This window comes from Podarcis liolepis (assembly GCF_965112155.1).
Source record: "Podarcis liolepis genome assembly, chromosome: 8".
Taxonomy (NCBI): domain Eukaryota; kingdom Metazoa; phylum Chordata; class Lepidosauria; order Squamata; family Lacertidae; genus Podarcis; species Podarcis liolepis.
In genome coordinates this window covers 30,261,359-30,289,256 of record NC_139560.1, presented here as the reverse complement: position 1 = coordinate 30,289,256, position 27,898 = coordinate 30,261,359, and the positions used below count along the sequence as shown (strand labels likewise).

Below are 27,898 nucleotides of genomic sequence, written 5' to 3'. Positions count from 1 at the left end.
TCCAGGTCTCCCCTGCCCTAGTCCAGCACTATAGGCATAACACCACACTGGCTCTCTTGCCAGTTATGATCCTGCCACAAAACATCTGGTTTAAGCCAGTCTTGGCTAACCTGGTCTCTCCAGATGTTTTACACTACAACTCCCATCAGCCCAGCCACTCTCCATCTATGTGCTGCACCCAGCCGTCCCCTCTCTTCTCCTGTGTGCTGTTCCCAACCCTTGAGAGTGGATTTGGGTGGCGAGAGGGGGAGGAGAAGTGGAAAGCCCCATTGTCCTAGCACTGGCTTCCACTAGAGAGCTGGGTAAGTTGAGTTCAGCTCTAAATGTCCCATTTAAAACTATTTGGCCCCTGCTTAATTCAACACTCGTCAGGTCAGTGCCAGACCTTGGGGTCTCAAATTTCAGCGGTGCCCTGTGTGACGCCAAAATTTGGCACGCCCTCTCGTGCTCCGTTCTAAATAATAGTTTTGATGCCCCCTGTGGCACCCCCAAGTCTCTGCACCCAGTGCCAGTCACACTCTCCTAAATCCGCCTCTGGTCAGGTCTATTGTGTGGGTAGCTCACTTTCAAATACAGTGGACTATGTCAAGCATAATGTTGCAGTGTAAAGGACCTCTCCTTAGCCCAAGCTAAAACGGACGGAGGGTTGCACACACTAGAAAGGAAATGCTGCAGCGAACAGTGTGGTGGCCTCCTATGAAAGAATAAATAAGCACACATCAATGGTTCTGCACGTCCTGCACAAACTGTGTAGGTTAGACTTTTTAAAATACAATCACTTAGGAAGGAGAAACTTTTGAAGCGGCTCCAAAGTGCATAGCCGGAGCCAAAAAAATCCTTTCTGAGTTTTGATTTATTTACGGGAGCTGGCTGGGAACTTCAATCTCCAGTTCCTGGAAGAAAGTCCTCTTTAGCTCCCTCTGCTGGAGTCCTGTTACAATCTGTGTTGCAGAAGCAACAAATCCCTCAGAGAAGATGTCCCAGTCTGGAGATGGACAATTTTGATCTACAGCCCACTTCCTAGGAAATAACTCACATAAACCCTGCTTAAAACAGCTGCATTGGCTACCAGTTTGTTTCTGGGCCCAATTCAAGGGACTCACATTAGTAGGGGGTCCATCTTCTCCAGATAACTCGCGTGTGTGACATCACAAGGAGCCAGGGAGCAATATCAAATGTCCTCTGAACACAGGGGGCCCAGCCCCCTCAAAAAACCCAAAGAAACATGGGGGGGCAATGTTTTATCGGGGCTGTCACAAGATAAAAATACAGGATAAAAACACAATTTAATAGTTAGAACACAACACAACACAACACAACAAAACAATAACCCCCCCTCCCACAAACACATTTAAAAGGCCCAATAAAATTAATCATCCAAAGGCCTGGTTGAAGAAGAAGGTTTTTGCCTGTCTCCTAAAGGTGTATAATGAAGGCGCCAGGCATACCTCCCTGGGGAGAGTATTCCACAGACAAGGAGCCACAACAGAGAAGGCCCTCCTGCTGCTGCCAGCTAATTTGCGTTGCCACCCTCCGGACCTCTTGTGGAGGAGGCACACAGAGAAGGGCCTCAGATGCTAATCACAGAGGCCACCTTGGTTTATATAGGGAGAGGTGGCTTATATGGGGAGAGTCCCCCCCCCCCCGCCCTGCATACACACAACCTGAAGCAGCAACTCACCAACAACAATGGACCATCCAATGGATATACAAATCCAGGAAGTAGCCATATAGCAAGACTTGGTGCTAACTCTGTCCCCATATCTGTTCAGATAACACTACTGCAGGACCTCACATCTTCAGCCATGCCATCAAGGGAGTATTCACCAGCAAATGTCCTAACATATGATGCATATATACAGGCCATAATGCTCCAGCAGTGCCATTCAGTTATTTACATCAGCCAAACCACACAGTTTCTGTGCAAAAATAAGAAAAGGACACAAGTCAGGCGTTGAAGATGGTAACACACTGGCAAGAGAACATTTCAGCCTGTCAAGACATTCAGTAACAGATGTTGAAAGATGCTATACTACCCTTTCATGAGCGTGCAGTTACCAAATAACATAAATATTTAAATAAAGAAATAGTACAGTACTCAGGTTTTAAGGGCATTACAAAGGAGGAGGGATCCTATCAGCGGTCCCTGTCCTTCCACCCACCTAGAAACAACAGTTTGAACCCCAGATCTCATTTTTTAAAAAAAATGCTGCTGAGCTGCTATCAGTATGCAGATTTGACACAATCACAGATCAATTGAGATTAGGATTGGCAGCCCACTAAATAGAGTAATTCTCCCTCTGAATCACTGACCCTTTTTGCTTCTTTGCAGTTGGCTCTGCATCACAATGGGGATGCTCTTATCTCTTTCATTGTTTGGTCTCCACCCTTCACTTTGTAATAACATCCCCCACCTCCTCCTGCCAGCTAATTTAGCGTCACTAACTAGAAACCCTGAAATTTTGGATCCCCTCCAAACTGGTGCCACAAACGTGCCAGTCTTTAGGGTGGCACGGGACTCTATGTTATTTTTTTTCCTGCAAGCAGGTTAGCACAGTTTCCCCTCTAGAATTTATCAGCTACTCATCTGGTGCTCTGCTTCCAGGAGCCTCCCACAAAGCTTTATTTTGCAGAAGGCTGTGCTATTCTCCAGGGAATGGCTGGCTTCTGCTAATTAGGAGGGAAGTTATAAAGAGTGTGTTAATTTTTCAAGCAAAAGAATGATAAGCCAGTGGTGACTCTTGCTTCTGTACCTATACCCCCTAATAGAAATAAGGCTGTGTTCTGGACATAACCCTGTTAATAGCATGCCCTTATAAATAAACAGCTTATGAATTCTATTTTGTACTCTGCACTTCGGTGCAGGGGAGCCCAAATGCTCAAAGCAGATACATACCCTGAGTAAAATGTAAACCTGCAGAGGAGATCCTCATTGGCTCTCAAATTCAGTGCCACCCTTGTTGTTTAGTCGTTTAGTCGTGTCCGACTCTTCGTGACCCCATGGACCAGAGCACGCCAGGCACTTCTGTCTTCCACTGCCTCCCGCAATTTGGTCAAACTCATGTGGTAGCTTCAAGAACACTGTCCAACCATCTCGTCCTCTGCCGTCCCCTTCTCCTTGTGCCCTCCATCTTTCCCAACATCAGGGTCTTTTCCAGGGAGTCTTCTCTTCTCATGAGGTGACCAAAGTATTGGAGCCTCAGCTTCAGGATCTGTGCTTCCAGTGAGTACTCAGGGTTGATTTCCTTAAGAATGGATAGGGCTGATCGTCTTGCAGTCCATGGGACCCTCAAGAGCAGGGGTCAGCAAACGTTTTCAGCAGGGGGCCGGTCCACTGTCCCTCAGACCTTGTGTGGGGTCGGACTATTTTTTTTGGGGGGGGAGGAACGAATTCCTATGCCCCACAAAGAAGAGAAGAGTTTGGATTTGATATCCCACTTTATCACTACCCGAAGGAGTCTCAAAGTGGCTAACATTCTCCTTTCTCTTCCTCCCCCACAACAAATACTCTGTGAGGTGACTGCTGTCACCATCTTCAGTGATTATGGAGCCCAAGAAAGTAAAATCTCTCCCTTACACCACAATTACAACACATAAGCTGCCTTCTGCCAAGTGACACCCTTGGTCCATCTAGTTTACTTCTCTCTACACTCACTGACTGGCAGCAGCTCCCCAGGGCCTGATCTAGACACAACAGAGAAGTGTTTCAATTTAAAGCACTGTGAATTTAAACAGGGAAAACTGGTAGAGAAAAAAGGGGACTCCACATCACCATCTGGTGGCACAATGTTATATTGCACATACAATGCATGTAAATAACTTTTTCTTTACCAGTCTAACTGAGTCCTAGGATTTCAAACAGGTGACATATCCAGCACAGCCTGGAGATGTTAGGGACTGAACCTGGACCACCAGCCTGCAAGCTAGATGTTCTACCTCTGAGCCATGGCCCTTCGCGCCTGACTATTTTAAAAGTAAGCTATTGCAGGTGGAAGCTATCCCATCTATTTTTTGTTTCAGAGGGGCTGAAGGAAAGTGGCAGAACACTGCAACAACTCCCAGTGTGGTGTAGTGGTTAAGAGCGGTAGTCTCGTAATCTGGGGAACCGGGTTCGCGTCTCCGCTCCTCCACATGCAGCTGCTGGGTGACCTTGGGCCAGTCACACTTTTCTGAAGTCTCTCAGCCCCACTCACCTCACAGAGTGTTTGTTGTGGGGGAGGAAGGGAAAGGAGAATGTTAGCCGCTTTGAGACTCCTTAAAGGGAGTGAAAGGCGGGATATCAAGTCCAAACTCCTCCTCCTCCTCCTCCTCCTCCTCTTCTTCTTCTTCTTCTTGCCTTTTCATGGCTGGAACACAGTTCGGCTCCAATGAAACCGCACTGAACCTCAGGGTTTTGCTTTAAGCAACAACTTAGGTGAATATCCTTGAGAATCTGCTCAAGGTTCTCATTGGATACTAAAGGTGGAATCTTAATGGAGCACTCTGCTACACCTTATAGTGAGTAATAAACACTGAGATTCCTAAAAGACGAATGGAAAAAACCACCACCTCCCTTTCTTCCATCATAGAGTTCACAGGTGGTCTCTATCCAGCATTGACCAAACCAAGACTTACTTAATTTCTGAAAAAAAATAGCAATGTAGGAAGCTGTCTTATACTGAGTAAAACCACTAATCCATCAAGTTCAGTACTGTCTACATTGACTGGCAGCAGCCTGCCAGGGTTTCAGGCAGGAATCCTTCCCAGCTATACCTAGAGAGGCCAAGAACTGAAGCTGAGACCTTCAGCATGCAAGATGCATATTTCAGTGAGCAACAGCCCTTCTGCAAAGTTGCGATACTTCATGCCATTCGGCTATGCCCTTTTATACCTTCACTTTTCTATGTAATTTTGGAAGTATATTAAGCACCTCAATTTATTTTTTGTGAAGAAACAGATATAATCATCTTTTCATCTTACACTAATTTTGGTGGTCTCATGCCTATGAGCTTGACCAGAACAGGAAAGGTCAAAGGGGTCTGCAAGATTCCCTCGCCATTAACCTTCAGGGCGGTTATTTTTTCTACATCATCTCAATCCCATAAACCAAATTTTATTATCAGACTTTACCAACCTGCCGCAAACCTTCTTTTCTAGCTTCACACTGCTAACTGAAAGTCTCCTTCATCCTGCTTTCCTCGAATTTCAGCCTCTTTTGGCTTTACCTTCCTTGTAAAAAAAGAAAGAAAAAGGCCCAAGTGAAACATCAAATCTTGAAAGCGCCTTAGCTGTTCATCAAAGAGAGCCTATGTGAACTTGCTTTACTGAATTCATTGCTGGTTACTCTTAAGTTATTTGCTGCCACTTACTGGATAACTATATATCACGAAACAGCCTGGAACCTGGTTGCAGGTTTCTGAGAATAACGGAGCAATGTAAGTAGGTTTTGTATATTATTTTCAGAAACATTTTTCTTTTTTGTGCATTTCCCACAATATAGGCATTTTTGCAAGCACTGGTTGGAGAACAGCATCACAAAATCCAAGTAAATATGAATTTTGGAGGGTGGCTGTATTTTGGTTCTAATATTGTTTTAGAAAGTGCAGATTTCATAAATTTGGATTTGGATGAGAACTGAATCAAAATTTCCCCCTATGCTTACTCTGAACTAAATCCAAAGTTAGCAAAGTGGAACTTAGAGAGTCACCCAGTAAGTATCATAGCCGAGTGGGAATCTGTATCTGGATCTATCTGGTCTGAGGCTGCATACAGACCATACATTTAAAGCACATCCCCAAGAAAAGAGTCATGGGAACTTTGATTTCCCACTCACTGAGTTATACATATGAGCACCTCTAACAAACTACAGTTCCCAGTATTGTTTAGGGGAAGCCATATGCTTCAAATGTAGGGTGCGTATGCTGCCTAAGTCCAATTCTCTAAATCACTACACTACACTGGCTCTCCGTAGTTCTTGACTTGCATTAGATTTTACCAGTTGCTTCCCAAAAGGGGCAAGTCAGAGTCTGTGTGGTGGTTTTAAGTTCTTTGTTTATAAATGTACATAAAAGGTAAAGGTAAAGAGACCCCTGACCATTTGGTCCAGTCGTGAGCGACTCTGGGGTTGAGGCTCATCTCGCTTTATTGGTCGAGGGAGCCGGTGTACAGCTTCCGGGTCATGTGGCCAGCATGACTAAGCCGCTTCTGGCGAACCAGAGCAGCACACGGAAACACCGTTTACCTTCCCACCAGAGTGGTACCTATTTATCTACTTGCACTTTGACATGCTTTTGAACTGCTTGGTTGGCAGGAGCAGGGACTGAGCAACGGGAGCTCACCCCGCTGTGGGGATTCGAACTGCCGACCTTCTGATCGGCAAGTCCTAGGCTCTGTGGTTTAACCTACAGCGCCACCCGCGACCCACTTAAACGTACATACACTTTCCCAAAGAATCATAGACTATTGTAGAGCTGGAAGGGACCTCGAGAGTCATCCAGTCCAATCTCCTGCAATGTAGGCAGCGGCGTAGGAAGGGGGGTAAGGTGGGTGTGGTCCGCCCCTGGCATCATCACTGAGGGGGGTGACAAAATGGCAAAAATATGTGTTTTTAAAATAAGAAATTCCCATCGTAAAAAAAGGTTTTAAGTGCGTATGCTCACAATGTTAAGTACTGTAAAATAAACCAGAAAATAACACTTGCAACTGTATCTTATTTTTCCTTCTTTTAATAATTTCAATGGGGGGGGGGTTGGCAAGAAATTTTCTGCACCAAGTACCACCTGACCTTGCTACGCCACTGAATGTAGGCACCTTTTGCCCAATGTGGGCTCGAGCGCACGGCCTTGAGATTAAGAACCCCATGCTCTGCTGACTGAGCCATGAGCCAACGGTCTTCCTTTCTAAATTTTGTCCTGCCAGGGCTCGGAGAGAGATGAAATCCCAGCGATCCCTGAGGAGAGAAGCGACCACATGCACACAGCCAAGAATGTTTTAGAGGCACTTAGGCCACCAAACTAATCTCACACTTTGTTCGGAATCATTTGACAAGACTTGAGAAGAGAGAGAACACACACACACAAAAATCCTTCATGTAAGGAAACTTGCAGAAAACCAGAAAGATGAAAGGAAGGCATGCTGGGACTTTCTTGTTTTATCCCCTCTTTGTATCACCATTATCACGTTATCTTTTTTTAACAAAGTATATCCATTTTGTTATCTGAAGGCGTACAAAGATGATAAAATAGCTGATTTCCTTCTGAACTCAATTCGCGCTAGGAAATAAGCCTTTGAAAATCATGCCTTAGCAAGACAGGTGTTTAATCTAAAATGTGTTCCTTTGCTCTTGATTCTGTTCCTAATTGTATCACGAGATGCTGCTTAAATTTAAATTATGCCACCTACTTGTTTTTGTTTTTTGAGGATGGGTTTTCTTTTCATAATGAAAGGGAAAGGAGAGCTATCATGGTGTAACTGAGGGGTAATAATAATAATAATAATAATAATTTATTATTTATACCCCGCCCATCTGGCTGGGCCTCCCCAGCCACTCTGGGCGGCTTCCATAAAAACCAAAAATACAATAAAATATCACACGTTAAAAACTTCCCTAAACAGGGCTGCCTTAAGATGTCTCCTGAATGTCAGGTAGTTGTTTATCGCCTTGACATCTGCTGGAAGGGTGTTCCACAGGGTAGGGAAACTTATTTTAGCCTTCTCTTCTGGGTAACCTTCTGAAGACCACATCAGTGATGGATGTTAAAGTTACCTTTGTACAGTAGGCTGGTGCACAATCTCACACACAGCCTCTCCATCTTCCAGGAGAGCAAAAGTCATTATCAGAAGTCAAGGACACATTCCAGCTAGGAGGAAATTTCAAGGCCGGTGAGCTGGGTGAGAAAGAGACAGGAGAAGGATTGTTGCCTGGGGGAAATCCCAAGAACCTGACACAGAGGCCTACAGGGCTTAAAGATTCACGCGCACACTGATTCTACAATTTAAAAAATGTAGAATGATACAAAGGGCCTGTTTCTACCTGCGACACTGCTTTAAGAAGTGTTGAGACACTTGTTTGGTTGGATATTGCTGTTTTCTTAAATATTTAACTCAAGGTGAAGTCCAGTCATAGGTGCCCATAGGAAATTTGCTTTCCGTTTTGTTTTTACGTACACTGATTTGAACAACCAAAATACACCAAAGTTATCAATTATCAGAAACTACTGCTGCCACGTGTCTGGATCTTCCCAGACATTACCGAGATTTCAAAGGCAGAATTGATGTCCAAGGGAAATTTCCAAAAGGCGGCACATCATTCTGGATCTAGATTTTCCATTCGAAAAATCACGTTCTTTAGCATACTTGTAAAAAAAGCTCAAGAATTTCTGTAGTTTTCTTTTTAAAAAACACCCCCATCCCCCATTTTTCTCTATATTAACGAATGATTCAGACACAACAGGAAACCCTGGTTTGCTACTTCCTGAGCAACCCAGAGCAAGCTTTATCTTGTTTGCTTCCTGATCCTCTCTTCCAACAGGCACTAGAGAAAAAGATCAGGAGATTTTCAACAAGCAAGAGTTATTTGTTACAGCTGAACTGGGGGGAAATCTGTGTTTTGCTTACACTCTGGTTAGTAAATAAGCCAGGAGTTGAAACAGGAACCTTGGCTTCTTTGAATGAAGTTTAAACAAACTACAGCTCTCCAAGTGTGGAAGAGAAACTGTGGTTTGTTTAAAGCAGAAGCAAATGCATTCTTCTAATCTCCTCCTCTCAGTGGTACTTCCCTTCAACAAAATGTTTAGGTGTGAAATAACAGCTGTGCAAGATGTCTTAAATCCAACATATTGGGCTTCTTACCTGTTTATAGCTCTTCCTGCATGTTCATTTGGATTTGATTGTATGCAATCCCTAGCCCTAAGCTATTGTCATTTATCAGTAGAAGCACTCAGACAGCTGTCACATTTCATCCAGAGGAGAATGCATTTCTGTGAGCCCTGATAAGTGTTTATGTATCCGTTTCAAATGGTTAAAATAAATGTGGACCATTCAAGAAGAAGGTAATACTTGGAAGTGCAAGATAGCAATGCCATTATTTTTATCATACAGAAGTCTGACCCTTTGATGTCTATCAGTGCTAGAAGGTCAGGTGAAACATTGCCAAAGAGTTAACAATTGTGCAGCAGAGATCATAGCCTTTGGGTTTTGAATGCATTACCAAATGCATTACCAAAACCTGTTCTGCTACTTAGAATTTCAACTCAGACTCTGAGGTCATGGGGCTTTCTAAGGCACTTTTGGTGCTGGCCTTTAACTCTTAAGTGCCCAAGGAGTGAAAGATTACAATATTAAAAAGCTTTTCTATATTACTGTACTCAAGGCAGTTTACAACCCACAGAAATGACAAAACATTCCACGAAAATTGCATTGGTATCCTATGGCGAGGGTAGCCAACGTGGTATCCTCCATATGTTGTTGGACATCTCTGCCCATTGGACAATGTGGCTGATGGGAGGTAGACTCTAACCATCTCCAGAGGGCATTAGACTAGCCACAGAGGCAGTTTTGGAGTAGCAAGACTGGTGCAGCCACACTGGATGCCATCCTGCAGGGAGCGCCAAAACATTGCTGTAGAATGGAATGGGGGGAATCTATTAAGTGTTAGGCCTAATGAGCACAGCAGCTCATCCCTGGTAGGTCTTACCCCATGAATCAGTTGCCAAGACTGAAAGTCCCCAGCTCCTCGCAGCCATCTAAGTCCCCTCACTCCAGGGCTTTTCCCAAGCAATCAGAGACTGAGTCTGTGTGAAACCTGTCACAGCTCCACCCATTTCAGCCCTTTTCTGGTTCTGTGAAACAGTGGGGGAAGGAGGGGGAGACACTCATGACTCTTCACCAGCCTGACTCATCACTGCCTCTTGCCTCTCTCCTCCCACTCACCTGCTTCAGCTTCGGCCTCTGATTCTGGACTTCTCTCTGCCACAAACTCTCCCAGCTCAGTAAGCCCTGTTACTTCTTCAGCTTTCGACACATCCTCCCCCCAGTCTTCTCTTTCTTCTTCTCCTTCTGACCACTCATTGTTGTCCCATCACCAGTCCCCAGGCTCTAAGCCTTCTTCCCCTGGTGGCTTCTCAGCTGGTTCCTCCCGTCATTCCTCTGTGTCCAACCAGTCCATGACAACAGCATATTGGCTTTTTCAAGGCGATGGGAGAGTTAAGACTTTGCCAAGCTAATGTCTACTGTATGGGCCATTATCTAGGCTGCCAATGGAGTGAAAACTTGGAGTGAAACCAGTTTCAAGGATGGTAAGGTAAAAACACACTCAGCACAATTTGAGGACGGACGCATGAGAGATAATCAGCCAAGATACTTATTAAAGTAAAAGCTGTCCTTGAAGAATATATTCATGAATGTTGTGGTCTAATAAAATCTAGATATTACATCATGATTTATTCACCTCTGCCCAGGAACCAATTTACATATTGATCATAAAATTTGATCTCTTTTAGTGTGATGGATTTTCACAGTTCTCTCATTAATGTTTTGCCTTAAAATGCTAATGCTAAGCAGAGTTATAAAGTCAAGCACCCTGATTCTGCAGAATAATAATGTTCCTTTATTTTCAGTGCTTCCTTACCATCACAATAGGTACAGTTTCTTTTCCATATGCATTTTCCTCAGAGGACTGGTCAGTATTTTGCTCTGGTTATAAATAGTGCAAGTGTCATGATTTCAACTATCCTAAGCGTATATGAAGCCAGTGATTAATTCAGGAGCTTGATTCATGAACATCTCTAGGGTGCTATTCAGATAATTTTCTGTGGAGGAGCCCATGCACACATCACTTAAGACAATCACAAAAAAGGACCAAAAAACCTTCTGATTTGCATAAAATTTGCAGACACTAATGCACATATATAGCTACAAATTAAGGGAGAAATTCTGTAATTTAGTGTAGAGACATACCACCATTGTGGGAAGACTGAGCAAGTTCTGTGTGCCTTGCTTATTCTGCTTTCCAGGTGCTCTGTTGATGGCCAACTCCAAGAACCATCACGTGTTCCTTTATCTTGAGACTGAGTTGGACTGGACTGCCCTCCAAACAAAGGACAGTCCTCTATAAAATAGGATGCACGGCCTCCCCAATTTTTGCTGTTTTGCTGATATAAATCTGTACTGCAGGTGTGCCTGGACACATATTTATGTGTACAATAAAACTCATGTGCTTATGTTATTCATATTCAAAGCTTTGCTTTTATTTATTGATATAGAGACGTAGATGTTGATACTAGATGCCATATTTATTCTTTCATTTCCTAACATTCACATCAACTGGTTTGACGGGGATTCAAGAAAGCAGGAAAGCGTTTTTCTTTCCTCCAGAGGGATTACTCCTTTGTTTAAAGTTATTTATCGTCACAACAGAACCAGCATGCTGAACATACCACCAGGCAGAGCTCAGCAGGAAGACACATGAATGTACACACCTGAATTATCTCCGCACTGAGGACAGCAAAATCGTCATGGAAAACATTATCTATGACTGCAGAATGCCAGGGGCATTTTCTAGTATCTAACGAATTTTTTTTTAATATATCTGCGTACATAAGATGGCTCATGAATAATCTATGAAAATACTGTCCATTCTCCAAACTCTTGAGTGTGTGTGTGGCGTGTGGCTGTGTATAGAAACATGTGTCAATACAGAAATGGCAATGGGGAGAGGGAATACTGAGAGTGTCTATGGGAGAGATTTTTCTTCTTCTTCCTTCTCCCAGGTTCATAACATTCATCACAATGAGGTTGGAGCTGAGCAGTATCTTCCCATCCCCCATACCATCATAATCCAATGTGACAAAAGTATCTTTGTTATACCTATATGTGCTCCTTTGCTATTGCCTACTGACCTGACATTTCTTAATCTGAGCTTGTTTTCCAGGTCACCGGTTTGCTTTCCCAGTCTTTTCTATCCTCTGCTGCAATAGGGTGAAGTCATCATCAATCATTATCGTTCTGTCTCCATCTTACCCTCTCAGATGCTGCTGGTGAGCCACGTAAAGCTTTCACAGCTGTTAATGAAAGCAAGACACAGAGGCTTAGCATGAGCGATAACCGATCTTTTAAAAAATAAATAAATAAACAAACAAACAAACTAATGCTGTCTTAAATCAGGAATAACTATATCTACAGAGGCGCATCTACCAGAAGAGATGATACACCCAGACAACTTGGAAATAAGGCAACGCTTAACCATTTCGTAGAAGAAATTTCCCCAACAATATCAGAGAATGGGGGGCTTCTAGGAATAGAGGAGCAAACAAACAAGCCAGAATCCCAACTCCACCCCACCTCACAAAGCACAAAGGCACCTAAAAGTGTTTGCAAGTCTGTAGAAGGAGAATATTTTTCTTCCAAGGCTTTCTCTGGATGGCTGAACTTTGCTTTTCAAGAAATGTTTGTTACCGTAATTGCCTGCCAAGGAAAGGGGCAGCCTGACAATTCATGGGCCACCACAAATATTCTTTGCCTTTACATGCCACCTTCTTCTCCAAGGAGCTTGGGGTGGTGTACATGGTCCCCCCCCCTATTTAATCCTCATAACAGCCCTGTGAGGTAGCCTAGGCGTTGAGGCAGTGACTGGCCCAAAGTAACCAAGTGAGTTTCATAGCTGTGTGGAGATTTGAACCCTGGTCCCCTAGGTCCAAGTTCAACACTCTAACCACTATATCACACTGGCTCTGAGGGCAGAAAGGGAGCAGGATGAGACACTGAGACAATAACTGCTTTTTCTCGAGCTGAGGCTAAAGGGGTCTAAAGTGTGGCCCATTGCACACTCCTCTCTCATAATTTCTCAACATTTTGGCTGGCAGAAGTTCCTTCCAGAGTCACAATTTATCCATTGTAGGCAACTAGTCACTCTGCCCCCCTCCTTGCGGACACATTGTTTTGGCTGAGCCAATAATTCCTCTGTCCTGAGCTGCACCTGCACATGTACAACTCTGTGGTACAAGTGCCCAAGAAATGAAGTTGGCTGGGACAGATATTTCTTTTCCACTCTGGAACATGCCACCATTTTTTTTATTATTTTATTACTTTATTTGTTTTGGCTCAATACAGAGTGCCAGAAAAATAAGCTTTGTGTTGAGAAGCCAGGCATTCATCTGAATGCACGTTTTGACTTGCTCCTGTTAGCCTTTCCCTCATAGTGGAGAAGTGATAAGTTTTGCTGATTAAAAAAAAACAACTACACACACACACAATTAAGAAAATGGATTCCTCACATTAACCTGCCCAGAATCCAAGGTCACCTTTTGAAGCCCTGGGTGCCCCCAGGCAGATGATGAGCAGAGAATGATGGGGGGTTTTGGGTTGTGATGTGTGGCCTTTTCGAATGTTTTCTCCATGCTTTCTACCACCCCTATATTCACTTGCACGTCTTTTCAGAGTATCTTATTTACCCATGCTTTTCAAATTCCAGCTTATTGCTACAACCTGTGCTTTTCTGAGTTTGCTGCTCTGCAGGTTTCATTAGTTTGCTTGAGACTGTAGCCTTTGCATTATTGTTTCTTTCTTTCCTTCTCTGGAAATAGCAATATTGAAAAGAGGGATTTTATTATTTTTAAAGCACTGTTTTAAGTGTAAGGAACAAAAGAGTGGATTGTATATAGAATCAGTGGGACCTGCACCCTGTCGCATGGAGTGTTTCTGCTGTCCTAAGAACACACCTGCTGATCAGGCCAATAGTCCATCTGGTCCAGCTTCCTCTTCTCACAGTAGCTAAGCCCTGGGAAGCCTGTAAACAGGACCTGAGTGCAGCAGCACTTTGCCCACCTGCAGTTCCCAGCAGCTGACCTGCAGAGGTACGATGGCTCTGATGGTGGAGTTAGAAAAGAACCAATCATGGCTGGTAGCTACTGATAGCCTTACCATCCATGAGTTTGTGTTGTCTTCTTCTTTGGCGATCACTTGTAGCCGAGTAAGATTGTCTTCCACGAGCACGGTTTTAACAGTGAGTCCGTAAGTGACTGTGGAGGCCAACTCTGGATCCATACTTCCTTCCACAGTGGGGACATAGGTTTCTGGGTGGGAGTTGATCACGGTGAGGGTTTGCCAAGTGTGCCTTCCTCTTGGCACGTTTCTCGCTTTTGTCCTGAGTTCAAGCATCTTCAAAGCCCACAACACCTTTGGTAAAAGCTGTTCTCCAACTGGAGCACTCGCAGGCCAGTGTTTCCTGGTTGTCAGTGTTTATACTACATTTTTTAAGAATTTGCCTTGAGAGAGTCTTTGAACCTCTCTTGTTGGCCGCCGGCATTACGCTTTCCATTTTTAAGTTCGAAATAAAGTAGTTGCTCTGGAAGACGATAATCAGGCATCCGCACAACATGACCAATCAAACGAAGTTGATGTTGAGGAATCATTGCTTCGGCACTGGTGATCTTTGCTACTTCCAGTACACTGGTATTGGTTCACCTGTCATCCGAAGTGATGTGTAAAACCTTTTGAAGATACTGTTGATGGAATCTTTCAAGGAATTGGAGATGGTGTTTATAAGTGGTCCATGTTTCACAAGAATACAGTAAGGTTGATAGTACAATAGCTTTGTAAACAAACATTTTGGTTTCCCTGCAAATGTCCCGGTCCTCAAGCGCTCTGCACTTCAATTGAGCTCAGGCAATGCTAGATTTGTGTAAAAGGTAAAGGTAAAGGGACCCCTGACCATTAGGTCCAGTTGTGGCCGACTCTGGGGTTGCGGCACTCATCTCGCTTTATTGGCCGAGGGAGCCGGCGTACATCTTGTGGGTCATGTGGCCAGCATGACTACGCTGCTTCTGGTGAACCAGAGCAGCGCACGGAAACACTGTTTACCTTCCCGCTGGAGTGGTACCTATTTATCTACTTGCACTTTGACGTGCTTTCGAACTGCTAGGTTGGCAGGAGCAGGGACCGAGCAATGGGAGCTCACCCCGTCAAGGGGATTCGAACCGTTGACCTTCTGATCGGCAAGTCCTAGGCTCTGTGGTTTAACCCACAGTGCCACCCGTGTCCCTCTTAAAGCCACCTGTTGGTGACTATCAGTACCCCCTGTGGGAACAAGTTCCATAGTTTAAGCATGTGCTGCGTGGATAAATGCTTCCTTTTATCTGTCCCGAACCTTCCAACATTCAACTTTGCTGGATGTCCTCAAATTCTAATGTTAGGAGAGAGGGTTGAGCCATTTTTCTCAATGCACTTTATCCATGCTGGGTATAATTTTATAAACTTCTGCCATGCCACCTCTTACTTCTTCTCTAAACTAAAAAGCCTCCAAGGGTCATCTCGTCCAACCTTCTGCAATGCAGGAATCTCAGCTAAAGCATCCATGCCAATTGGCCATCCAAACTCTGCTTAAAAATCTCCAAGGAAAGAGAGACCACCACCTTCCAAGGGAGTCCGTTCCATTGTTGAACAGCTCTTACTGCAACCTTTCTCATGGGGTCTCTCCACCCCCTTGACCATTTTGGTTGCCCTTTTCCAGGATATTCCATTCCATTCTTCCTTCCCATCCCCAGTGTCTCACCCCCTGCCCCAACAGCAAGCCAACATTCAGTGCCCACTGAGCAGCCTCAGTCATATGGCTTTGATGATGTACTTAGTCTGGCAGAGGATGCGGTCTAAAGATATTTGTTCTTTGGCAAATCATGGGCTTTTCCCATGGGCTTTTCCCAAGCTCGCTGATACCATTTTGGGGACACTCAGATAACTAAGTTCATTTTTAGCATATCTGGTGATCTAATGTGGGAGGTGAGTACCAGGGGAAATTGCATATGAACCGATTCCCACCCCCCAACCCCGCCCAAGGTAAGATACTGATTAGCTTTCAGTGCTTTTGTTACTTGATAGAGCGCTGTTATGATCTTAGAAATGTAAATGAATTCCAATTAAGAACAGGAACATCTCCAGGGAAAGTTCAGTGACAGGCAACTGTAGTGCCAGGGGAGGATATAAATGATGAAAAGAGACTCACAGTCTTCAGGAAGACTGACACGTTAGAAAACAAAAATGAAGACAATGGCTGCGTTGTGCTCTTAAGCTGGATCGAGAAGACGTTGACTCGACTTCACTTAGCAAAGTTATGGATTTAAGTTCTTAAGTAAATACTAAGGTCAAGGAGTTGTTTATACCAAAGTTCATCTTGGATCCTTGAAACCAGTTTTCAGAGCACAGAGAACAAATGTAGTATTAATTAAAATAAGCCAATACAGTTCCTTCTTTTTTCTTTACTTATTTCAACTATTTATAACTGTGCCGTGGGGGAATCCCTTGCAGATGACTGCAGTGCCTGGAGACAGACTGCCAAGTTGTGTATCCATAGCAGTGACCAGAGGAGAAATGACCGCTGGGAGGAGCACAGAGAGAAGAAACGTCATGGTTAATCTACATCAGCGCAACCGGATGCCTTCATCTGCCCCAGCTGCAACGAAACATTTCTCTCCTGTATCAGTCTCTATAGCCCCAGCAAGCACTGCAACCGTCCAACAGCTTGACTTCACCCCTAAAGGCACACTCCTCCATTGTCTCCCAAGACAGATGGATGCCAGCACACATATAAACTGACCAACATGGTATTGTCTAAGTGGTGTGCATGTGCAGATTATTTTCCCCTCCTTGGCATGAAGGACGCACAACCAGCACCAAAGACACCTGAGGGAAGGGCTTTGGGAGAACAAAAAGTCATTTCCCGGCCCACTTAAATCCTAGCACATCTCCGGTTAGAAATTGAGCACAGGCTGATGGGAAGTTGTTAGTTATATATAGCTGAAGTCTAAGCACACCCACCACCCACCAAGTAGCCCAGGGAACACCATCCATTCAAGGCAGGGCTGGTTGTGGACAATTCCCAGGGGTCCCTCTACCTGGTAGAAGGTACAGGAAATCTGTGCATATCTCCAGGTGTACCAAGTTGGGCCCAACATTGGGGGGGGGGGGCATCGCGCATACATGATGTCCACACTTGCAATGCCATCCCCCCAGTCTGGACTAGCCTGCTGGGACATGCGGGTGTCCCTTTGAGGAGCTCTGGCGATCGCAGCAGGGAGTGGGGAGGATGAAAATCACACACCCACCCAAAGAGGAAGATCTCTGTTGGTTGGGAGAAACCCCAAGATATGCAGAGGTACACTGCTATTTAGGCACCCTCCCCCAGCTCAATGAGAACTGAGCATGCTCAGTCGGCAAATGGTAAGTGTTGTGGACGGGGGAATGGAAAATTGTGGACAGTGAGAATGAATGATACAATACATGCGACTAATTATATGCATCTTTATGCGCTCTGTGCCAAGTACTTCCCCCATCTCACGTGACTGTGGGCAAGGCAGCTACCGGTTGTCACATAACCTCAGAGGGTAGATGTAGTATACAAAGGGAAGTAGGTGCAAATTTTGTCCCGTTGCATTAAAGACATGGGCCACTGTTGTTGTTGTTGTTTCGCCCAAGTCCTTTCCACACTTACATGGAAGTTATATCTATTGCACTTAATTGGGCAGACTTCTGAGCAGAGAATGTGCCATGAAGCTAGTGTGAGTGCTGATATTGCTTGTGTTTTGGAATTCTGCACTGCTTTCTCAGCAGTGTTTGTCAGGAGTCAACTGGGAGAGTTCATAGCTCTAAGAGGAGAAATATTATTATTATTATTATCATCATCATCATCATTATATTTATTATTATATTTATTATTATATTTATTATTATATTTATTATTATATTTATTATTATATTTATTATTTGCTGCATTTCTATCCCACCTCTTTCTTCAAGGAGCTCGTGGAAGTGTATATGGTTCTCCCCTCCTCCTCATTTATTCCCTCCTCAACAATCCCATGAGTGTCAGGAGTTTAGCCTACACTTGAGTAGGACCCTGGCAGAGACACATGCCCGACTAGCATGTTCTCTCCCTCCTGGTCGATTGTTCGGGAGCTTCAAAAGCTTTCTTCAGCCCGAACATCACAGCAACCGATGCCAACTGACGGCACACTTAGGGATCCGCAGAGTTTGCACAACTTGCGTGTGACAGACCTCAGCAACTCAGCATTTTAGCTAATCTACTTAATTTACATATAAACACACACGGAGCACTGCAACATGGCTCCCTCTCTCTCTAGCATCAGACAGCAAAGAGAATGAACAAAGGACAATAGTCCCACTTCACGGAACACAGTAACACAAACATCCTGTCTCCATCACTTCCCACTCTGTGGAGTCAAAACATACACCGTCATGTGATAGACAAAAATCCCATGACTGCAGTCATGGAGCAGGAATTCTAACAGTGAGGTGGGTTAGTCTGGGAGACCTTTACAGGCCCAAGGTCACTCGGGGAGCTCCACAGTCTTCCAGGGCCTAGTCTTGACACTCTAACCATTACATCACACTGGCTCCCAAACTGTCCTTGTTTAACAGTCTTGTAAAAGGTTGAGGAGGGATGTCATGAAAGGGCAACAAATTGTTCATTATTCAATTTGGTGGTGTTTGTGTTTTAACTGCTGGGTGATGGAGAGAGGGCAGCTTGCAGGATTTTCTTCTTCAGGTGTCAAGTTGGCGGGCCTTGGATATTGTGCACCTTGATTTGTTGGTGGCACTATATCCTGCTCCACCTCAGGCAGCAAAATGCCTTGGGCTGGCGCTGAAACCAAGCTCTGGGTCTCTGATTCAAAAGAGAATGAATCACATTCCAGGTTCTTAAATGGTCCTTTGTTTTTTAAGCCTCTTCATGTTGCTGCAGAAATAATCCATTATGCACCTAAGAAGTTTGGATATCTCCCTTAAAAAAAAAAAAAAGGGGGGGGGGAGACTGTGCCAAGAAATACTTTTTACAAATAGCGTAAGTCAGTAGTATTATCGTTTGTCTCTAGGTGGGGCAGTAGAGTTAAACTGAAGCGAAAGAACATTCATTCTGAAAAAGAAAGTGAGCAGCAAATGTGTCAAAAATATATTGATATTGTTTCTCTGTCTGTGTGTGCATGGAGAGGAGAGCATGAGATAATATATTTTTGCCCCCCCCCCTTTAATTCGCAACCATTTTTGTTGCTGATAAAATTGTATTTACTTTCCCCCCACTAGCTAGCGTATGCGCTGGTGATGCATGTGTAGTGTGAGATATGGTTGTCCCAGTGTCATGGAAAATTGTCCACATCGTTAATGACATTGCTTCTCTCCCCCACAGTACCCGTAGCACTTGTTGACCTTTAAAAGGTTTTTTTTAAAAAATATTTATTTAGAGACTTGTGCTTCCCCATTACCCCATGCGATCATGCCTGTGGCCTGGCCGTTGAACATGGTGTGCAATCTATTGCCAAGGCTGACTCTGCAGCAATATCCACCACTTAGTGAACATTTTATTTTTTAAAACATTGCTTTAATTTTGACAGCTGAATCACCCTCCTTTCAACACAGGTACACACATGCCTCTTGCTTTCTCAAAACATAGAAAGCTGCCCCATCTGGAGTTCCTGAAGGTTGAGCGTGGGGACATGCTACTCTACCACTGAGCGTCATCCCTTGAACAGAAGCAGGACTGTCCTCTTCCTAACAACAAGCTTGTCGCCTAGACAGCCCATATTTCTTATACGGGAACAAAAAGTAATATTACTAGTACTTGTTCAGCACTAGAACAAGTACAGCACAACTCTAAGAAAGAAAAAATTCACTTTTATTCAGTGCAATCTTGTACGTTTCTACTTAAAAGTTCAGGTCAACGTTGAGGTCAACAGGACTTACTCTTAGCTAAGTGGGCGTACGATTGCAGATGAAATCATCCAGAAAGGCCTTTGTCCTCTATTGTGCTCTGGTCAGTTCCTCTGCTTAATTTCATCTGGCCAGCCACTCCCTGACACAATAGGAGCCAATCTATTCTAGAACACATGAGAGATCCTTCCTCTATCATACTGTGCCAGTATGCCATACACATTAAAAAGAGATATCCTAGATGTGCTTACTCAGAAGTAAGTCGCATAGGGTTCAGTTAAGTGTTTCTGGATAGCAGCCCCAATCTCTCATATGCAGTCTGTCCATGCAGTAGGCATGCAGTGGAGAAATTGTGGCAAGCATGAGATAAGTGAAAGTACAAATCTGGCAAAAAAAAAATTAAAAATGAATTAACTAGGGAAATACGCGTTTTATTCACTCAAAGTTTGTGTTTTTCTTTCCAGTATGTTGCTCTTGTTGTAATGCCACTAGTTTGTCCATAAATATAGTGTCCCATACCTGTGAAAGCCAAACTCAGAAGAGATTTACATTAAGAGTCCTCGAATACTGACAATTAAAATTCTGGCAGCAGGCAACAAATGGTTAGTAAGATCTTTATCAGGTATTCCTTGGGCTTCTAAAGGAAAATAATATAATTGTGCTATTTGGGGGTGCGATTGGACCAGGCATTTCATAATCTTACTTATGGGCTGGAAAACGTTTTCCTAAAAGGGAACAATCTTTAACTTATATTCAGAAAAGAAAATCTGCACATCCCATTCTAATAGTATGCTAAAAGACATTCTGAAGTTTTTAGCAGAATTTAGTAGCGGGGTGGGGTGGGGGGAATCTTTGCTTGGACACCAATGTAAACAGTCTTGTAATATGGACCCATTTACTGTACAGTGGTACCTCAGGTTACAGATGCTTCAGGTAACAGACACTTCAGGTTACAAACTCTGCTAACCCAGAAATATTACCTCGGGCTAAGAACTTGGCTTCAGGATGAGAACAGAAATTGTGCTCTGGCTGTGCGGCGGCAGCTGGAGGCCCCATTAGCTAAAGTGGTCTTCAGGTTAAGAACAGTTTCAGGTTAAGAACGGACCTCCAGAACGAATTAAGTACTTAACTCAAGGTACCACTGTATTACGTTACCCTGACCAACTTTTATGCCTGATCCTTTTCATGAGAGAGAACATATCTACAAGGAAGATGTCTAAGACAGCTTCCCAGATTCAGAAAATGAGGGAAAGCGGGGACTCGTCCTTTCTGCAATGCGATCAAGCAGACAAACCACAGGTAATTGACATTAATGTCAAAGTTAAAAAGGGAGTGGGAAAACATCCATCAGCAGTAAGCCCGGCAAAACAAGGTACATATTAACATAACAACAAAACGGGGAAGCCTTTATCACCAATGCTTAGCAAAAAATAGCACAATCCTGATCCCATTAAATTCAAAGACTAATAGGATTAAATCTAACGTATCTGACACACTTCTGCACAACAATGGTCTTTTGAAGGATTTGATGATCTACAGCCACAAACTTACATTAAACCCATCCCTCACAAGTGAATGAACCCAATGTTAATTCACTGTAGGGCATTTTCGAAACAGAGGGTTTTGAAACCAAAGGGCTGTGGCGACCCCCATGCTGATAGCTACTGCTAGTCCATTTAGCTGTGGGGCAACAGAATCAGCACCATGAGGAATGCAGGAAGTTGCCTCGACTATTCTGCCCTTTGTTGGACGGCAGTTCTCCAGGGTTTCAGGCAGAGGGGTGTTTCACATTGCCTGCTACCTACCTAATCCTTTGAACTAGAGGGGCTAGGAACCAAACCTGGGCTCTTCCGCATACGAAGCGTTTGCTCTCCCCACTGAGCTATGGTCCTTCCCCAGTCAAGAGACTTGTGATTTCCTGGAGGTCAGACTGCAGGTTTTAGATTGCACATTTCATTATTCCACTACAGGAAACCAAAAGCTGTAAGTAAACAACAACAACAACCAAGCATATATAAAAGATGGATTCCACCAGACATGCTATTTTATTTCTGCATGCAGTGATATCCCTGCTTCCTGACCACTATTTTAGAATGACCACCTTCACTTTGAATAACACAGCCACAGGAAAAGCTTCACTACTTGGTTCTGTTAATTGTAGCCATAGCAGAGACTAATGTATGCAGCAGGGGGTGGGGGAATAATTACTGCAGTGCCAGTTCTTTTTCTCCATGCTATATCCTCTTGGGAGAAGGAGGAGGAGGAGGAGGAGGAGGAGGAGGAGGAGGAGGAGGAGGAGGAGGAGGAGGAGGAGGAGGAGTTTGGATTTGATATCCCGCTTTATCACTACCCGAAGGAGTCTCAAAGCGGCTCACAATCTCCTTTCCCTTCCTCCCCCACAACAAACATTCTGTGAGGTAAGTGGGGCTGAGAGACTTCAAATAAGTGTGACTAGCCCAAGGTCACCCAGCAGCTGCATGTGGAGGAGCGGAGACGCGAACCTGGTTCCCCAGATTACGAGACTACCGCTCTTAACCACTACACCACACTGGCACACTGGGAGCACTGTGCTGCTCTCCCTGCTTCCTGTTTGGTGCTGTGATCGCTGATATGGTCACTGGACCTGCTTCCTGTTTGGTGCTGTGATCGCTGATATGGTCACTGGACCTGCTTCCTGTTTGGTGCTGTGATCACTGATCTGGTCACTGTCCAGGGCTACCTGGACAATGCAAAAGGAAGAAGAATAGTTATTCAGAAAAGAAGAGCGCAAGATTCTTAAGTTAGTGGTGGTGATGGATCTCCTGTAATTCTTGACGCCTGTTTTTTTTAAAAAATCCTTTTCTTTCTGGTTTCCTTTCCTAGTCTAGGCACTGAAACTGCTTTGGTTGCTCTGGGGGATAAGCTATGTCAAGAGAAGGACAAGGAGTGTGCTTTCCTGTTATTTCTCTTGGACTCCTTGGTGGCTTTTGATCCCATCCACCCTGGTAGACTTCTGGAGCTATCTGTGATGTGGGATGTGGGAACAGTTCTGTAGTCTTTCCATGCCTACATAGATGGACATTTCCAGAATATGGTGCTGGAGCAATTGCCCTTCTAAAAGGCGGTTATGAGCTCTCTTTTTTGTCGCCCACGTTTCATGTGACCAAGGAGATGTGAGTCAGTCTCATCTGGATGGGATTGGGCTCTGCGTGAAGGACCAGGCTGACAGGTTATTAGAAATGGTTTCAGAGAACTAGCCCTGTGCCAGCTGACCTAGACTCTCTGGGAAGGGACTTCTTTGACCAGTTCAGTTTTATTATGTTCTATGTGAAATGTAATATGGAGAGAGACAGTGCAATGCAGTGGTCAGCCAATGGTCACTAGCCTTGATGGCTATGTTCTACCTCCGCTGAGCCACCAGACCATTTCTCCCCAATCACATCCTATGTGTGGTGCAGGATGTAGCTACAAAGGAACAAAAGGGATCTTAAAGTGAGCTCCTGATTCTTCTTTTGCAAGCAGGGCCTGCTGATGGCATTGGTCAGCTGATTAGCACTGACAACAGGCCCCACTGGGATTGGCTGGCAAGTCCTAACTGCAGCCAAGGAAGCTCACTGTAATTCAGTTCATAGGGGCATGTTCTTCCTTTTACCCTCTCTGCCATCTATAGACTCTCCTTCCCTTGCCAAAGCCCTTGGAGCAAGAATTGCCTTTTTGTTTCTTACTAATAAGAATCATGTGCATCAAATGGAAGAGGGATTCCTGTAGCTGTGAGTTAACAGGACTGCTGAGTAATAAATGGCACACTGTAGTGTAATAACTGTCCCAAAAATGCTATAGAGAGAGGGATTTTCCACTTCCAGAAATCCTGAAACGTGAGTGGAGCTGATGTAGCATTGTGGCTGAGAGAATGAGCTATGAATTAGGAGATTCCTCCTTCAAACTTGCCTCTGCCATTAACTCATTAGGCACATTTAGGCGAATCTCTGCCCTCATCCCTTCCTTATCTCCCCCGCACCAATATGCTTTAAAAAGGAGATGATAATACAGTGGTACCTCAGGTTAAGTACTCAATTCGTTCTGGAGGTCCATTCTTAACCTAAAACTGTTCTTAACCTGAAGCACCACTATAGCTAATGGGGCCTCCCGCTGCTGCCGTGCCGCCGGAGCACGATTTCTGTTCTCATCCTGAAGCAAAGTTCTTAACCTGAAGCACTATTTCTGGGTTAGCGGAGTCTGTAACCTGAAGCGTATGTAACCTGAAGCGTATGTAACCCGAGGTACCATTGTACTGACTTGTATTGCAGGGTGGTGTTAGGATTGCAACTAGATAATATCTTGAAAGCACTAAATGAATGCCAGTTATTAATAGATCGAAAAATAAGTACCGGTATTAATTTTCTTACAAACTGAAACTGGCCTACATTCATTTTTAAAAAACTCACTTCCTCATGAGGAGCCTGATATATAGAGCAATGAAAAACATCAGAGAACTTGTTTGCCAGACTAACAGCACAGTATGTATGCTTACTAAGTCTCAGTAAGTTAAATGGTGCTTATTCCAAAGAATAATTGTTCAGGAGTGCAGCCTAAATTGTTAGGATGAAATTTTTATTCTCAGCACAGCAATCTGCCTTAAAACTATGGTGTTAAAGCTCATTGCGATGTCCAAAAAAGAAAAAGCTAAAATGTTAGTGGCTGCTTAGAATCCAGTTGTGGCTTCTAATATCTGGGGAGGCATGGGAGATAGTGAGTTTGGAGTAAGTTCATGAGGTGAAACCTCCTACTCAAAATTACTTAAATTATTTGAATAGCCATTGTGTAGGAGGCCTAGCATTCCATTATAATTAATAGGCCAGCTGTTGTTCCAGGATACAGATTAGAGTACACAGGATCATCTGACTTTTTAGACCGAGATTTTTTCATGACCCAGGTTGAAACCAACAGGCTGACAAAATGAAATTGAAGGAGAAATTCTGGGGGGAGGGGTGTCTATGTGTTCATGAAGCAATTGTGTACATTGTGATGTAATATTGCATCCCTGGGTGTTTTGCATGGAACCATAAAACACTCTGTAGAATGCTAACAGAAACTATGTTTTAAATTCCAATACTGTATCTAACTTATCTAAAGAATTTTAGTGTGTTTATAAGGGTAGAATATTTAAACATTAAGATCATACTTGTGTTGACTACTATGCAGAGCATACTTTACCCCAAAATGTTTTCCCCACTTTAGAACTGCTTTCATTAAAGTCATGCAGATGTATGCAGATTTAATCAGTTTTAAAAACCAAATAATCAACTAAAATGTGCATGATTAGTGAACTTAGATTATTAGCAATGGTGAAAATTGCAACAAATCATGTGCCATGAAGTAAACTACTGCCTCTTGAAGATGGTCATCACAAACCAGTTAGGGCAAATCCATTACGGTTTTGAAACTGGGTGGACGGGTATCCCAGCAATAACTTCTCAGGTGTGCATGCACACCCTAGTTATTTCATCTTACACTTAACTCCACTCTCCATGGAAGTCCATACCACAGACAGTCACTATTGAAGCCCTGTACAAAAAGACCAGCTTGGCTTCTGCTCAAGATTCCCGAAGCATGTCCTTGTATCATGCAAAAAAAGTATATTTTTTCCCTTCAAAAGTATGATTTTTCTTCATATGCATATATTTTGATTAATTTACATGAGTTCTGCCATTTCATTTCGTTATCTAAAATGTATTTAATTAGATGAATGCCCTAAGGTGGGTCATGTGTGAATGTTGCTGACATGATATAGAAAATGTAATTGAATGTAAATCCAATTCATTTCAAAACTGAATGCACATTTTAGTCATACTATTTGTTTCATTCAATTTTCAAATACCACCACCAACAAATGATTTCCAGAATCACATGACACCCATATGTGAAGGAGCAGCTGCTCCAGTTAAGATATTTAATGAAGAATAATAGAATCATAGAACTGTAGAGTTGGAAGGGGCCCCAAGGGTCATCTAGTCCAACCCCCTGCAATGCAGGGATCTCAGCTAAAGCATCAATGACAGATGGCCTTCCAAGCTCTGCTTAAAAACTTTCAAGGAAGGAGAGTCCACAACCTCTCAAGGGGAGTCCATCAGCTGTTACTGTCAGAATGATCTTCCTGATGTTTAGTCACAATCTCTTTTCTTGTAACTTGAAGTCATTGGTTCAAGCCCTACCCTCCAGAGCAGAAAAAGCATGCTTGTTCCCTCTTCCATTTCACAGATGGCTAATGTTATATCTCCCCTCACTCTCCTCATTTCCAGGCTAAACATACTCAGCTCCTTCAACCATTCCTCATAAGCCTGTTTGCAGATCCTTGATCATTTTGGTTGCCTTCCTCAGCACACATTCCAAGTGTCAACATCCTTCTTAAATTGTGGTGCCCAGAACTGAACACAATATTCCAGGTGTGGTCTGACCAAGGCAGAATAGAGTGGTACTATTCTTCCCTTGATCCAGACACTATACTTCTGTTGAAGCAGCTTATCCTGTGCTTGTTTTGCTCTTTCCTTTTCCCTTCGGTCTTGTATCTATTAGATTGTGAGACTGTGGGCAGGGACTGCCTTATCTTTCCATAACTGCACCACTAGAAGGCAAGTGCTTCATAAGTGCATATTAACAATGACTATTTGAAAACAGCGTAGCTCCCCAAAGGTGATACAAGATCACACCCCCCCCCCCGCCTTGTAAGAGACTATACCTTGTCCGGAAGCCCCCCATTACAATTGCCAATATTTGTATTTATCTAACCTAATTTAATTTATTAATAATATGCCAGCTATAACCATCCATAAAGCAGAGAAAATATTTTTGGATGCGTATCTTCCTTAGAAATGTGTTATTATTATTTTTTAAAAAACCTAAGTCTCTGTTTCATTGAGCAATGCCTTGGTCGGAGAAAGAAAAGTCTCATTAGAATAACCAGCAAAGCAGTATATGGTTAGCTACTGAATGGCCCGCTTCTGTTTTCCTTTCCGCCTAGCGGGAAACTTTGGAAAACGGGCGGCTGATGCTTTGAAACATTACAACACAACGGAGCGGCGCGCGCTTTGTAACTTTTTTATCCGGCTTCTGGCAGCCTCAGCCTTATCCCAAACTTTTATTTTCACCGAAACTTCTTCATTTCCACGGGCTTCGGCGCTCGCAGCCCTGCCGGGGACCCGGCTGCAGCAGCAGCCGAGGAGGCGCTCCTTCCGGCTCTCCCTCCCCCGCGCTGGCTTAGCAACCCCGTCGCAACCTCTCGGGTCGCTGGAGTGTGTCAACTCCGGTTTCGAAGGCTGCGCAGGTCGCAACACGCCCGGGAGAGAAGCGCTTCGGTTGGCGGCGAGTGACGCAACGGCCGCGCGCGCGCGTGTGTGTCAATAGAGCAACCCTGACTCGCAGCAGCACGTGCATGACCTTTATAATTAAATTCCCCGTTTCACAATAAGCGCAATAAAGGCACTCGGGGCGGTGCATTTGCAAAAAGTAATTATGCCGGGGCCTGGCACCGGAGCTCGCTGAGCAGCCGAGGCGTCGTAGCCCACGGGCAGCGTTTCCAAAACACTGCGCGCGTTCACACCCTCCCACACAGCCCCGGCGGAGCGGCTTTCAGAGGCGGGCGCCGGGTTCAAGGGCGCAGCGAGGCTCCCCCACTGGGTGCTGCTGGACGGGAGAAGCCACGCCGTTGCGTGTGCTCTGGGGGAAGGAGATTAGCAGAGCCTGTTATGCACTCTGTGTGTGTGTGTGCGTGGCGCCTCGTTGTGTGAGCGCTTCTGAGGGGGGGAGCGTCGTTTTCGCTTATCGCCCAGGGCGGGGTGCCGAGATGGCTCTCCAGCGAGCCGTAACCGAGGAAGGTTTCGGTGTCCTCAGGGCGGGGTGTGTGGGGAGGGAGGGAAGGGGAATCGGGGCGCGGCGCGGCCCACGGTGTGGTGGGCGAGTCAAGATGTCCACTTCTGGGCGCTGTAGGGCGATGATGTCAAAGGGGTGGGAGTTTCGCCTCAGGAGGGTGGAGGGCCCTCCCTCAGCGAAGGGGCGGGCACAGCCGCGCCGTGTCTTTGGGGACGGAAAGGTGTTTTGTGTGGAAGGGAGTGGGGGGGGGCGCTTTGACGACGACGACGAGCGGGGGACGCCGCGCACGGAAAGTCCTGCCAACTCGTGGCGAGGCGGGGCGGGCGCGCATGACGCGAGCGCGCACTAAAACCTGACACTCGCC

At 44.5% G+C, this 27,898-nt stretch overlaps 1 protein-coding gene across 1 annotated transcript in view; it reads left to right on the top strand.

Annotated features, from left to right (window-relative positions):
- LOC310713404 (myelin P2 protein-like) overlaps nucleotides 1–27,898 on the top strand; it is a 489,621-nt gene that overhangs the window by 83,125 nt on the left and 378,598 nt on the right. The window lies entirely within an intron of this gene.